A 14,471-nucleotide genomic window follows, 5' to 3' on the forward strand; every position below is an offset into this window, starting at 1 on the left:
GTTCACATGTTCCACTGAAAAACACACTGTAATTTCTGTGAGTCTACTCCTGCTGATGGGTGTTTAGAGGTTGTTTCTACCTTTTGCCTGCAAAAAACCATCTTTGGTTATATATCTTCGTATCTATGTGTGAGGTGAGCTGTAGGATAGACAGTAAGGAGTTGAGGGTTACATGCATCTAAAATTCTGATGGATGTTTCTGAATTGTCTTCCAAACAGGACGAACCAGTCTGAACTGCCCCAGCCACACACAAGAGTGCCTGCCCCCCCACCCCGTTTGTTATCAAATCTTTAAACTTTGCCAATATCGGGGTGCCTGGGTGGCTCAGTGGGTTAAAGCCTCTGCCTTTGGCTTGGGTCCTGATCCCAGTCATGATCCCAGTCTCCTGGGATCGAACCCCACATAGGGCTCTCTGCTCAGCGGGGCACCTGCTTCCCTTCCTCTCTGCCTGTCTCTCTGCCTACTTGTGATCTCTGTCTGTCAAATAAATAAATAATATCTTAAAAAAAAAATTTTTTTTTAAACCTTGAAAACTGATGTCTTGTTTTGATGTGTCATTTTGTAATTATCAGAAAGAGCAGATGTTACTTTCATGTTTATTGATTGATTGGCCTTTGCATTTATTTTTCTGTGAACTGCTTATGTCCTCTCCAATTTATCTTACTGATTTTTTTAAAGCATCTTTGTTGTTTGTTTGTTTTTTTTAATTTAAATTCAGTTTAGTTAACACAAAGTATATTATTAGTTTCAGGGGTAGAATTTCGAGATTTATCACTTGCATATAATACCCAGAGCTCATTATCTCGCGTCCCCTCCCTAATGCCCATCACCTGCCCATCCCCCTGCCTCCTTCCCCTCCGGCAGCCCTCAGTTTGCCTCCTAGAGTTCAGCATCTCATGGTTTGCCTTCCTCTCTGTTTTTATCTTATTTTTCCTTCCCTTCCCCTATATTCATTTATTTTGTTTCTTAAATTCCACATATGAGGGAAATCTTATGGTATTTGTCTTCCTCTGACTTATTTCACTTAGCATAATACCCTCTAGTTCCATCCACGTTGTTGCAAATGGCAAGATTTCATTCTTTTTGATGGCTGAGTAATAGTCCTGTGTGTGTGTGTGTGTGTGTGTGTGTGTGTGTGTGTGTGTGTGTACACCACATCTTCCTTATCCATTCATCTGTCGATGAACATCTGGGCTCTTTCCACAGTTTGGCTGTTGTGGACATTGCTGCTACAAACATTGGGGTGCGTGGATCACTACATTTGTATCCTTTGGGTAAATATCTAATAGTACAATTGTTGGGTCATAGAGTAGCTCTATTTTTAACTTTTTGAGGAACCTCCATGCTGTTTTTCCAAAGTGGCTGCACCAGCTTGCATTCCCACCAGCAGTATAAGAGGGTTCCCCTTTCTCCGCATCCTCGCCAACATCTGTCGTTTCCTGTCTTGTTAATTTTAGCCATTCTGACTGGTGTGAGGTGGTATCTCACTGTGGTTTTGATTTGTATTTCCCTGATGCTGCGTGATGGTGAGTCTTAAGAGGTTTTTCTAAACTGTCATAGGTCTCTTTTATTTTATTTATGACATCTTAGGCTTACAGAAATTTCTTATTTTTCTGTAGTCAGAAGAATTTCTTACTAGAGCATCTTAAGAATACTTGCCCTTGTTTTCCACTAGTACAATTTGGGTTTTTTCCTTTCTTCATTTTAATCTTTTTTTTTCCCTAGAATATATTTTGGTGTAAGGACTATAGTGGGGGCCAAGCTTTAGTTTTCCCCCAAGGAGGTAGAGAGTTGCCCCAAAGTCATGTAGGAATATTCTCTTCCTTCCCTCCATCCCACCACCCTTCCTCTAAATTCAGAATCTCAATTTAACCATGTACAAGGATGGACACAAAGAGCATGACCTCTGAGTCAAGTGCTGGTTCAAATTCCAGCTTCACTGGATCTAAGCGAAGTTACCTGACCTTCCTGTGCCTTGGTTTCCCCCTCCAAAATGATAATAATAACAGCATTACCTATGATGAGGATTAAGTGAGTTATTTCGGTTACGGGGCTGTCTGTAACAGACTCACCTGAGCAAGCCTTAAGACACATGTAGGCTGCAGGCAAAAGGATGGGAGAAGATACTGTATGCAAATGAGAACCAGAAGAGGAAAAAAATATATCTATAAAGAACTTCTCAAACTCAACACACAAGAAACAGATAATCATGTCAAAAAATGGGCAGAAAACATGAACAGACACTTTTCCAATGAAGACATACCAATGGCTAACAGACACATGAAAAATGTTCATCATCATTAGCCATCAGAGAGATTCAAATCAAAACCACATTGAGATATCACCTTCCACCAGTTAGAATGGCAAAAATTAGCAAGACAGGAAACAACATGTGTTGGAGAGGATGTGGAGAAAGGGGAACCCTCTTACACTGTTGGTGGGAATGCAAGTTGGTGCAGCCAATTTGGAGAACAGTATGGAGACTCCTTAAAAAATTAAAAATAGAGCTTCCCTATGACCCTGCAATTGCACTACTGGGTGTTTACCCCAAAGATACAGATGCAGTGAAAAGAAGGTCCATCTGTATCCCAATGTTCATAGCAGCAATGGCCATGGCCGTCAAACTGTGGAAAGAACCAAGATGTCCTTCAACAGATGAATGGATAAGGAAGATGTGGTCCATATACACTATGGAGTATTATGCCTCCATCAGAAAGGATGAATACCCAACTTTTGTATCAACATGGACGGGACCTGAAGAGAGTACGCTGAGTGAAATAAGTCAAGCAGAGAGAGTCAATTATCATATGGTTTCACTTATTTGTGGAGCATAAGAAATAACACGGAGGACATGAGGAAATGGAGAGGAGAAGGGAGTTGAGGGAAATTGGAGGGGGAGGTGAACCATGAGAGACTATGGACTCTGAAAAACAATCTGAGGGTTTTGAAGGGGCGGGGGGTGGGAGGTTGGGGGAACAGGTGGTGGGTATTATGGAGGGCACGGATTGCATGGAGCACTGGGTGTGGTGCATAAACAATGAATTGTTACATTGAAAAGAAATAAAAAAAAGGGGGGTATGGGAGAAGATACTGTATGCAAATAAAAACCAGAAGAGGGGGAAAAAAAAAAGAAAAGAAAAGAACCAGGAGAAAGCAGGGGTGGTCACACTGCCCCCCAGACAAAGTAGATCCAAAGTCCAAAACTGCCGCAAGGCACAAAGAAGCCTATTCTAGAATGATTAAAAAGGTCAATTCTCCAGGAAGAGATGATAATTATAAATACATGGGCACCTAACAGCAGAGCACGCAATTATATGACACAGACAGAACTGAAGGGAGAAAGAGTAACTCAAGGGAGGAAGGGGTTTAATAAACCACTTGCAATAATGGGTAGAACCCAGAGAGATCAATAAGGAGTCAGAGGACTTGAGTATCTACAACACTATAGACCTACTGGTCCCGATACATGGATGTGGGACACCCCTCGCAAGGGCAGTGGCACATACACTCCTCTCGAGTGCACTAGGACTGCTCTGCGGGCTGGGTCCCAGGCTTGGCTACAGGTGGGGGGCGTCCCACAGCTCCTGGCACACAGGGACCACTGTATGGCAGCGATGACTACCGTCACCATTGCCTCTCAGATGTGCTTGGGTCTCTGTCTACATAAAAGCTTCTGTTCCCTTGATCCGTCAGCCAGTTTCAGCATTTGACAAATCTTTATTACCATTGCTGGTCCCCTTCTAAGTGCTGGGGAACAGAGGTGAACGGCAGCAGCCAGACCGGTTCTTGCCACCTCCCGTTAGACTAACTCCTAGTTAGATTTAACACATTTACTGATACTGTAAATGTTCCCTTCCGTTTTATTTTCTAAGAATCTAAAGTTTCTATGTCATAAATACCATTTTAATACTTATTAGTAGTCATCTTACTCTATTCCTTTATTATTTCTTATAGTTTTTCAGGAGATGACCTTGTTCTTTTTTTCTCCAGATAATGAATCTTATCGTCTACAACTTGATAAGTTGGCCTCCTTTTATAACTTCTATTTTCAAAATTTGTATTGGAGTGTACTTCTAAAGGAATGTTAAAGAATGTTTAAGGTAAGAGTGGTCATTTTCCCCTCGTATGTGTGTGTATCTATACACACACACACACACACACACACATGCATAATATTATGTTAAGCAATGTCCATCTATTCCTATTAAATAAGAGTTAAAACCGAGACCTTGAGTAGTCAATGCAATCTTGAAAAAGAAAAGCAAAGCTGGAGGTATCAGATTTCAAGTTATATTACAAAGTGGTAGTGATCAAAACAGTATGGTATTGGCATAAAAACAGATACATAGTTCGATGGAATAGAACAGAAAACCCAGAAACGAACCCTAAATTATAAGGTCAATTAATCTTCGACAGAGGAGGAATGACTACACCATGGGAGACAGTCTCTCTTCAACCAATGGTGTTGGGAAAACTGGACAACAACATGCAAAAGAATGAAACTGCACCACTTTCTTATACTACACAAAAAAATAAATTCAAAATGGATTAAAGACATAAATGTGAGACCTGACGCCGTAAAAACCCTAGAAAAGAGCACAGGCAATAATTTCTCTAACATCAGCTATAGCAACATTCTTCTAGACATGTCTCCTGAGGCAAGGGAAATGAAAGCAAAAATTAACTATGGGGACCACATCAAAAAATAAAAAGTTTTTGCATAGTGAAAGAAACAAAACAAAAAGGCAACCCACTGAATAGAGAAGATATTTGCAAATGACATATCCAATAAAATGTAAGTATCCAAAATGTACAAAGAACTTATAAAACTCAACGCCCAAAAACCAAATAATCCAATTTAAAAATGGGTAGAAGTCATGAATAAACATTTTTTCAAAGAAGACAAATCCAGATGGCCAACAGACACATGAAAAGATGCTCAATATCATTCATCATCAGGCAAATGCAAATCAAAACCACAATGAGCTATCACCTCCCACCTGTCAGAATGGCTGAAATCAACAATACAATGTTGGTGAGGATGTGGAGAAAAAGAAACGCTTATGCACAGTTGGTGGGAATGCAAACTGGTACAGCTTTTGTGGGAAACAGTACACAGGGTCTTCAAAAAATTAACAATAGAACTACCCTAAACCCAGTAATTGCACTTAATGGGTATTTACCCACAAAACCAAAAACACTAATTCAAAGGGATACACCCATCCCTTTGTTTATAGCAGCATTATTTGCAATAATCAAAGTATACAAGCAGCCCAAGTTTCATCCATAGATGAATGGATACAGAAGATGTGGTATATAGAGACAATGGAATATTATTCAGCCATAAAAAGGCATGAAATCTTACCATTTGCAATGACACGGATAGAGCTAGCAAGTGCTATGCTACGCAAAGTAAGTCAGAAAAAGACAAATATGCTCTCACCCACATGTGGAATTTAAGAAACAAAACAGATGATCAAAGGAAAGGGAGAAAGAGAAAGAAAAACCAAGAAATAGACTCTTAACTATAGAGAACAAACTGATGGTTAGCAGAGGGGAGGTGGGTGGGGGGGAATGGGTAAAATAGGGGATGGGGATTAAAAAGTATACTTACCAAGATGCAAGAAAATAAGATAAAGTGACAAAAACATTTAAAAAGTGGAGGTACAATCAGGGACATATGTTGAACTTTACCAAATGCCTTTAAGCCATTTTTAGCATTTATGGAGCTGTTTACGTGAGTTTTCACCTCTTTTGACCTATTACTTGGTTCAAGATAGTCCCACTCACTTGTGGTGCATTTGTTTTTTAAACATAACCCTGTGCAATTCTATTTGTTGTTATTAATTTTTGAATTTTGCACCAGTCTTCAGAAATTGGATTTTTGTTCAGTCATTTTTCCTTTTTGGTGTTGTCAGTGCTATGCCAGCTTCACAGAATAATTTGGAATCTTTCCTTCTCTATGGTCTGGCATGGTTGGTGCAGCTTCAAAAACATGTAATTAGGGGCGCCTGGGTGGCTCAGTCAGTTAAGCATCTGACTCTTGATTTTGGCTCCGGTCATGGGATCGAGCCCCGCTGGGCTCCAGCCCTATGCTGGGCTGGAATCTGCCTGGGGTTCTCTCTCTCTCTTATAATAAATTATAACTCTCTCATAATAAATTAATATTTTTAAAAACATAGCAATATCCTTTCCTTGGAGGTTTATAAAAATTCAAAGTTGGCTAAACCTCAGGGTTTTGGGGGAGAGTTTTATGAAAACTCAGTTTCTCTCGTGATTATTGATCCATTCACACTTTCTAGTTAGTTCTTCTGGGGTCAAACTGCTGATTTATATCTTCTCAGAAAACTATCAGTTTCAGTTGATTTTCAGCTGAATTTACATTTGGTCAAGCACAGAATCCTCCAAGAATATTTTTTCTCTTCTCTGTATTAGCGGCTATTTCCACATTTTAATGTTCAATTTTACATATTTGGCTCACTCCTACCCCAACCCCCATGAGATTACTTAGACCTTTAAAAAGTCATCCAAGGACACATGCTGTTCGAACAGCAACCTACTGACCATGTGCATGGCCCAGAGACTGAGTAGCTGGAATCAGGGACGAGGAGGAGGAAGGCAGTGGGGGAGGGGCATTCAGAAAACATTTTAAAAGTGCGGAGTGCCCCTGCACATGTGCCCTGGCCTTGAACATCCCACATCTCCTTTTCACAAGTCCCCCTCACCCAGTAACACGTGACGACTCCCACCCTGTCTTCAATCCCCAGCTGCCACCTCCTCTTGGAAACTTTCCTGGCTTCCCTGGGGAAAAGTCAGTGCCTTTCCTCTGACATTCAAGTTTACTCTTTTTTTTTAATTAAAAAAAAGTTTTTTTAAGATTTTATTTGTAATCTCTACACCCAACGTGGGGCTTGAACTCACAACCTCAAGATCAAGAGTCTCAGGCTTCCATTGACTGAGCCAGCCAGGTGCCCCTAATTTTGAAAACTTAAAAAAAGAATTTATTTAGGGGCGCCTGGTTGGCTCAGTGGGTTAAACCCTCTGCCTTCAGCTTAGGTCAGGATCCCAGGGTCCTGGGATCGAGCCTCACATCAGGTTCTCTGTTCAGTGAACAGAGAACTCCTCTCTCTCTTTCTCTCTCTGCCTGCCTCTCTGCCTACTTATGATCTCTTTCTGTTAAATAAATAAATAAAATCTTTAAAAAATTGTTTTAAATTTATTTGAGAGAGAAAGCACACAAGCGAGGGGAGGGGCAGAGGGAAATAGAGAGAAGAAGACTCCCCGCTGAGTGGGGAGCCAGATACGGGGCTCAGTCCCAGGACTTGGGGATCATGAGCTGAGCTGAAGGCAGATGCTTAACCAACTGAGCCAACCAGGCATTCCATAATTTTGAAAACCTTTAAACACAAAAAATTAAAAGAATAAAACCAATGGAATTAACTCGTGTTAACATTCTATCATTTTTGCCTCAGATCTTTTTTGTTAAAAGCAGCATTACTCGGAAATTAAAAGCCCTTCCTTCCATCCACCGGCACCAGCTCCTTCTTCCCCTCGCCCAAGACCACAAGTGCGAGTCTAGTAGCTACTGCAACACGTCTGCATCCATAAATCACAAACAGTTTTGTCTGTGATTGCCACAGAAATGAAATGTTCCTGAACGGTATTATTCGGCAATTTCCCATTTCATGCAATACTGTTTGAGATTTATTTATGCTAATACCGATCGCGTGCGTGTTTATTGAGGTAGAAGTTACAAAACATAAAATCTCCCAATTCCGTGTGTTTTAACTGCTGCGTAAGATCACATTTGTAGTTGTCTGCTCCATCCCTGTAGACACTGAAGACACTGACGTGGAGACCTCTTTTGTGCTTCCAGCCTTACTGCCCTAGATACCCTTGGAGCTGTCTCCTCAAGCACACGTGTGAGTTTCTCGAGGTAATTATACACCTAGATGCGAAACTGTTGGTCATAAAGTATGTACCGTTGCAGTTTTGAATGTCATTGCGGAAACATCTGCGGTGCTTCTTCCCGCCATTACTCCAGCATTTCTGCAGCTGTCGCCACGATCAGTTGGCTTGCCCACCTGCCCCCTCCCCCACAAGTTACCAGAGGACATGTGTGTGACTGGCACTCAGTGAACACTTGACAAATGTCAGGATGAGCTCACTGTCTAGCACAAGAGACAGATGCTAATGGGACAAGTGCATTAATAAAGGCTATGAGACCTCTCCTGGCGGGGATCCAGGGAAGGCTTCATGGAGGAGGTGGCATGGGATCCGGAGTTTGAAAGGCAGGAAGGGTCTGACCGAATGAGGCTGGGGATGACGGAATGACTGGGCTGGGAGGAGGGGGTAGGTCAAACGGCCTGGGCACCTTGGATGTGACCGAGTGGTGGTTCTTAGCTGAACCATGAGGGGGCCATCCCCGCTCCATGCAGGAAGAGCCTTGAGCCAGAACAGAGTGTGTGGGAAGGTGGAAGGAAGCAGGAAGACAGGTTGGAAAAGGGAAGTGGGTCTAACCCAAGCTCAGTCTCCAACGGCAGACTCTGGGGAGCCAGTAAGAAGTGACCAGGTCAGAGATGGGCTCAAAGATGACTCACGTGATAAGAGGCAAATCGCTGGGGTACCCAGGTCCTGGAGTAGGAGTAAGTCAGAGAGCCGGTCCCCCCCACCTCCGCCTCTCTCCTCCCTCTGTCTCTGGGGGCGGATCAGGTCACCGGGCCTGGACTTCTGCCCCAGACCCACAGCAGAGTGCTGGGACTCAGCCCCTCCGCGTCCTCCGCTTTGCAGTCCTGTGAGCCCAGGCCGTTGCTGCCTGTCCCCTCCATTCTGGCTGCTCTAGGCAGGTGTCAGGCCAGGGGACTGGGGAGACCCTCCGTGAAGCATGAAGCCAGGGCCCCCTGCATTGAATCTCGTGCCCTGGCCTAGCTCAGCCCGTCTGATCAAGCCTGCAGTGTGTCCCGGGGCCTGAGGTGATGGTGGGGTGGGAGTCCTGTCCTTCCGTATTCCCTGCAGTCCTTCAGCAGAGCCCTGCTCTGGGCACCCGGCCCAGAGTGGAGGGAAAGGGGACACACGCACGACCTTCGCTTCCAAGTCCTTTTGTCTTAAGCCACTTCAGCAAAACCACCAGCAGCGGGGATAGCAGGTGAGCGGAGGTTGTCAGCCATGCTCGGGAGGAGGGGCACTCCTCGGGAGTCACACAGGCCTGGACCCGCTCTGGGTTCGGCCGCTCTGGAGCCGGCGAATGTACGTGTGCCTGCGTGTGGTTGTGGCTGTTAAAACCTCCCTGAGCCTCAGTGTTCGCATCCATCAAGTGGGCCACTCACACCTGCTCTGCCCCTCCCCCAGGAGTAACAAGGAATGTGAGGTCACTCAGTGGCACCAGGACCTCAGGGCAGGGACACGGTTCAGGCTGTCGTTCCACTGCCTGAGCAGCTCTCCCCAGAGCCTGGCTGCGTTTGCAGGTCTGGGCACATGAGCTCCCAGTCCAGAAGGGCTCCAGTCCTACCGAAGGACAGACGTCCCCCACACCTGTCCCCCATGCCCCACACACACCCTCTGGTTCTGGGAAGACCAGGCCATCTGCCTGCTCTTTTGGAGGCAACAGCTCAGTTCAAACAGTGCCCGAAGCTGTCCACACTGTTGGTCAACCACTGCCACCAAAACGTGGCCAGCCTGCCCAGAGACCCCGGACAGCCGCCACTGAGCCAGTAAAGGGGGGAGCGCATGGAAAGAACAGGGTTCCGGGTCTCTAAGCACACGCAGGTATGTCCACCTTTCTGCTTCCTGACATTCCCCCCACCCCCACGCCCCAGGGGCTGGGCTGGCCCCCTGTGGCGGGGATTAGCTCACCAGGTTGTGAACAGAACACTCAGAGAGAGAAGTGAAACCAGCAGATAATGAAGAGGGTAGAAACCTGGCTCCCGTGTGCCCCCAGACAAGGTGTCTGTGTGTGCCTTGTCCCTCGTGCTCCACGGCCCCCAGCAAAACCCAGTTGCTGTCCCCAGGGGCTCATTTGCCCTCTGCAGCATTTCCAGCCTAGGGTCCCCTCACTGCCACTCAGACACCTGAGGCGCTGAGGCCCCCATGTCAAAGCCCAGCACACGGCCACATCCTCAGCCAGGGGGCCACAGGCACTACATGCCCATCTGGACCTCCAAAGACCTCAGGATGCCCTTCTCTTTTGACAGGATCCTATGGCCTGAGGCCAGTGTCCCTCTCGTGGGGCACAATTCTGGGAAAACTCGGCCGATCTTGTCTTAGGAGTGCTTGTGCGGAACAGCAGGATGGAAGCCTGGAGACGACAGCCCAGGGGATCCCAGGACACTTGGATCCTGGTTTTGAAAATGGCTCCAGGCTTCAGTTCCCTTTTGGAACAATCCGAATCACCAGGAGGAGGCAGGGGGTGACTGTGGGCATCCCCCTGCCCCCGCCACCTCACCCCTGCCTCTCCCTGTTTTGGCAGCCGTGGGTGCTGGGGAGTAACATGGCAGCTTGGTTGCCTTCCCTGCCCTAGAAACACAGGACGCAGGGGTCTGGCCACCGGCGTTCTTTGTAAGAGCTGCCTCAGTTTGCCCAGGGCGGTCTAGACAGATCCATGACAAGGACACATGGTACCCCATGAGCTGCCCCGTTCTCATCCTAGCTCCCTCTGGAACCCTGTTCTGCACGAGTTGCACCAGCCAATTCACAGCAAGAACGGGAGTCCAGTCCACAGCACCCAAGCTGATAGGTGAGTAACCCAGGAAAACCGTGGCTTTCCCAAGACAGAGAGAGGACACAGGGTCCTGCCCCAGGCTAAACAGTGTTTTAAAGCTGCTGATCTCACTTCCTCAGAGTGTTGTCATTGCGGCTGTTCTCAGAGCGAGCCTGCCTGAGGCTCCAAACGCTGGGCGGTCTCCTGCACTCTGGACACTGCGTGCAAACAGCTCCCAGGACTTTATGACCATCATCTCCATGGTTCTTCCACCAGCCGCTTCCCAGGAAGAACCAGAGGAGAGCCAGTGTCCCTGGGTTGTGACAGACAGTGGGGAGGGTACAGACTGGCAGCAAGGTCCACAGGGCCCCCGGTCACCAGTGCTTGGCTGTGGGGGAGTTCTGCTAAATATCACAGGCAGCCAACAGAAGCCTTCAGGGGCCCAAACACAACCCCAGGTGCACGAGAGAGGGATGGCCTGCCTTCCAAGCCTTCGAGGAGTGCCCTAGACTGTCCACAGGGGAGAGGGCATCCCTCATAGAGGGAAGAGCCATATTTTCCCGCAAGAAAGCTGGAAACAGCTTGGATCTACACCAGTGTCCAGGAATAGCCCTTCCCATCTGTAATAAATGGGTGACATGTTTCCAAAGCCCTTTAACCCAGCTGGGGAAGGTGTTTTCGTGCCCAGCTGTCAGGTAGGAAAACCAACGGCAGGGGGCCAGCCAAAAACAGCTCTGGTCCAGAACCTATGCCATGCTTCTCCACGAGTGGTTCCTTTCCAGGAGCCTCTCCACAGCCTGACCGTGCCTCTGCTGGCCGGGAGGGATACACCACCAGCTTCTCAGGATGGGGCAGTGGTCCTTGTTCTGAAGACCCTCAGGGCATCCCAGCAGAGGAACTGGACACCAGCCAGATAGGTCCTCTTCTCTCTCTGGCATTGTACTGTCACCCCATGGGCAGCTAGTTCTGATCTGGTTTACTGGGAACCCCATCTCTTCCGAGAGGTCCCCCTGGTGATTACTGGTGATCCCCCTGCAGCCCAAGATATGCTGCAGAATCACCAGGGTCCAGCTTCTGGGGCTCTTTGCTCAGGGGCTGTGTTCGAAGAGCCCCGCCTCATGCGCCAGGAACAAGGTAACTCCCCTTTCACTCAGAATAAGGCTGGGCTGGGCAGGAACCGCCATCCTGCCCTGCAGTCCCAGGGGGGATTGAAGCCACTGGCCCCGTGGGTCCTCTCCCAGCTGTGGCCACAACAGCTGGCACCCGGACAGGAGGGAGAGGTGCACTTGCCCCAAAAGCCCCACGGAAGCTGCCCCTTGTGGGAGCACGATGGGAAGGGAATTGAGTGACTTTGTCTTCCCTCTTCTAGCTGCTTTCTTTCTAACTTGAAAACATCTTGTAAAGGAGGAGAAAATGCTGGAGCTGTCCCCTCTGACTGACAGCCGCCTCCACCCCTCAGGAGGCGCTCAAGGCCTCACACTACCAGGGCTGGTGGCGGTGGGAGGAGAGGAGAGAGGAAGGGGCCTCATCCACACCCCTGTGCTGGGCCAGGGGCGTAGGAGACCTGTGTGTCGCTGAGAGACCGGGAGCAGCTCTCTGCGCCCTCTGTGCCTCAGTTTCCTCACCTGCACCATGGCGCTGGCTGGCTCTAGCTCTAAGGTAAAATATAGCTCTCTCCCTACCTCAGTTTCCCTGGAGAGAAAGGCATCTGCTTCAGACAGGAGGAGGACAAGATGAATTTGGGAAGAGTTCACCTCCAAGAGCCACAGAACCAACAGTAGTCCATTTCTCCAGGGGACAGGTGTTGGGGAGAGAGCAAGGGTGAGATGCTACACCCCAGGGGTGGCGTCGGATGAAGGCCATCCTGCCAGCATGGTTTCCTGGCTGCTTCTCCAGTGAGACGCAGGCCGTCAGAGGAGAAAGTCCATCTCCTCATTCCACAGCAGCCTGAGAACTTGCAGGTGGCTTTCAACAAGGCCAGTACGGGGACTGAAGCCTGGAACTGGGCTGCCCCCTCAGGGTTTCCTCTCCAGAAGCCAACTCTCCCTCTCTCCCAGAACCCACAAGGAGATAGAGGCCCACAGTCCCCTCTGCTCGGATGAGCGTTTTTCATGAGCGATTTTCTCCTGTCCCCAGACAACTCTTATCCTTGCAGTGTTCACACCCCTAACACCCGAGAGGCCCTGCAGAAGCTGTAACCTCCTCCATTCTCGGGTTGGGGAAAAGGGGGCCCTGCAGTGGGGGTGGTCATCCACCCCAAATTGGACCAGGAGCCTGGAGAGCAAGATTGGCCCTTGCCCCTCCAGAGAGCATTAGATGGTCAAGGCAGTGCCTGGGAAGACAGCTCTGTAGGACCTGCTAAGTGACCTCAGTGAAGCCACAGCACTCCCCGGCCTCAGTTTCCCCAGGTCCTACACTCAAATCCAAAGTTTCTCTCTCAAGGCCAAGAGGGGGATGGATGCAAGAACCTTTCTCTGCAAGCATATGAGAAAAGGTGGCATCCTCTAGTCCAGGGGGCCCAGGAGCCCAGCCCACCAATACAGAATGAGACCCCTACCCGGCAGCCAGCAGCGGTGACGCTGTCGTAACTCATAACGGTGCAGTAGACTGCGGGGGAAGCGCACCCCCCTCCCAGCCCAGCCCAGTGAGTGGGCGGCACAGCCCTGGGGAATCCCTGGGTGGGGGTACTCGCAGAGGCAACCCACCTGGCTGTCAAGCAGGCGGAGGCTGGGGTTAGGGGTGGGGGGTTGGGGGGAGCCTCCCGCCCAACCCCCCTCAAACCCAGCGAAGACAGTCGACCAAGCTACGGCCTTCCCTGGTGGGCAGCTCATTCCACCCTTCCCTGGGTCCAGGCCGGCAGCCAGCCAGCGTGCCAAGGGACTGTGGCGCAGTCTCCCCAACCCCCACCCCGCCCAGTCCGAGGTCCCGGAAAGCAAAGAGCAAGCAGTCCCTCCCCGCCCCCTCCCCCGTCCAGGACCCGGATTCCGCTCCCCTTCTCCCGGCCTGATCAGTCCTGGCTCACACCACCCGCGTGCTCACCACATCTGCGCCTGGGCGTCACGGCCCAGCCCCAGGCAGGGTGCCCCGGCCGCCGGGATGCGGTGACAGGCAGCACGCTCCTTACCTGGGAGGAGACAGCCAGCCGGTCCTCCTCGCAGGCCTGGTGAAGCCGGCCCCACCTGGCAAGGGACTGTCAGCAAATTCCCCTCTGCATCACCGCGGGAGCGGCATCCCGGCTCCTCCCCGGCTGGAGCCAAGCTTGGCTCCGCCCCAAAGCTGCTCTGACCCACCGGGGAACCCAGGCTGGATTATCATATACAAAGACCCGGGCTCCGCCTCAGAGACCCTGTCTCTACCAGGAACCATCTGCAAACTACCATCGCAAATGCACAAGGCTGCCGATCCCTGCAGCCATGGCTCCGGCACCCTCTGATGCCGTGGGCCTCGGCAGCTGTCTTGCTGCTCTCCGCCCACCCTACAACCTCACCCCTACCCCAAGCTCTCCTCTGAGGCGTGTCTTCCTTCCGAACCTCCCCACCGGGCGCCAGCCAAAGCAAGAAAAGATGCACAACGACACAAAGGTAGCAGGGTTCTGCCCCGCCCTGGGACCGGCTCCTGGTGCCCAGTAGCTGGTACTCCCTCTTTCTTCCCCAGCAGAGAAAAGATCTACAGATTGGCCACAGCCCTGCCTGGGAGGCCCAAAGGAGTGGGCTGGGTCATTTGCAGTTAGCCTGGGCTACTGTCCCCTTCCTGTCTCCAGTTTCATCAAAGTCC

General features: G+C 49.3%; 1 protein-coding gene across 4 annotated transcripts in view; it reads right to left on the minus strand.

The window, feature by feature from the left end:
- The window catches only part of TMEM63C (transmembrane protein 63C), a 69,917-nt gene extending 55,739 nt beyond the window's left edge, over positions 1 to 14,178 (minus strand). Inside the window, exon 1 of one of the 4 annotated variants that reach the window (XM_032344833.1) lies at positions 13,822 to 14,173. The gene's annotated coding sequence lies outside the window, so the exon portion shown is untranslated. Of the gene's footprint in view, positions 1 to 13,821 lie in introns of all 4 variants that reach the window. The other 3 variants (XM_032344834.1, XM_032344835.1, XM_032344836.1) reach the window with 3 other exon arrangements.
- Between the last annotated feature and the right edge of the window lie 293 nt (positions 14,179 to 14,471).

The sequence above is a fragment of the Mustela erminea genome, chromosome 5 (assembly GCF_009829155.1).
Source record: "Mustela erminea isolate mMusErm1 chromosome 5, mMusErm1.Pri, whole genome shotgun sequence".
Classification (NCBI taxonomy): Eukaryota; Metazoa; Chordata; class Mammalia; order Carnivora; family Mustelidae; genus Mustela; species Mustela erminea.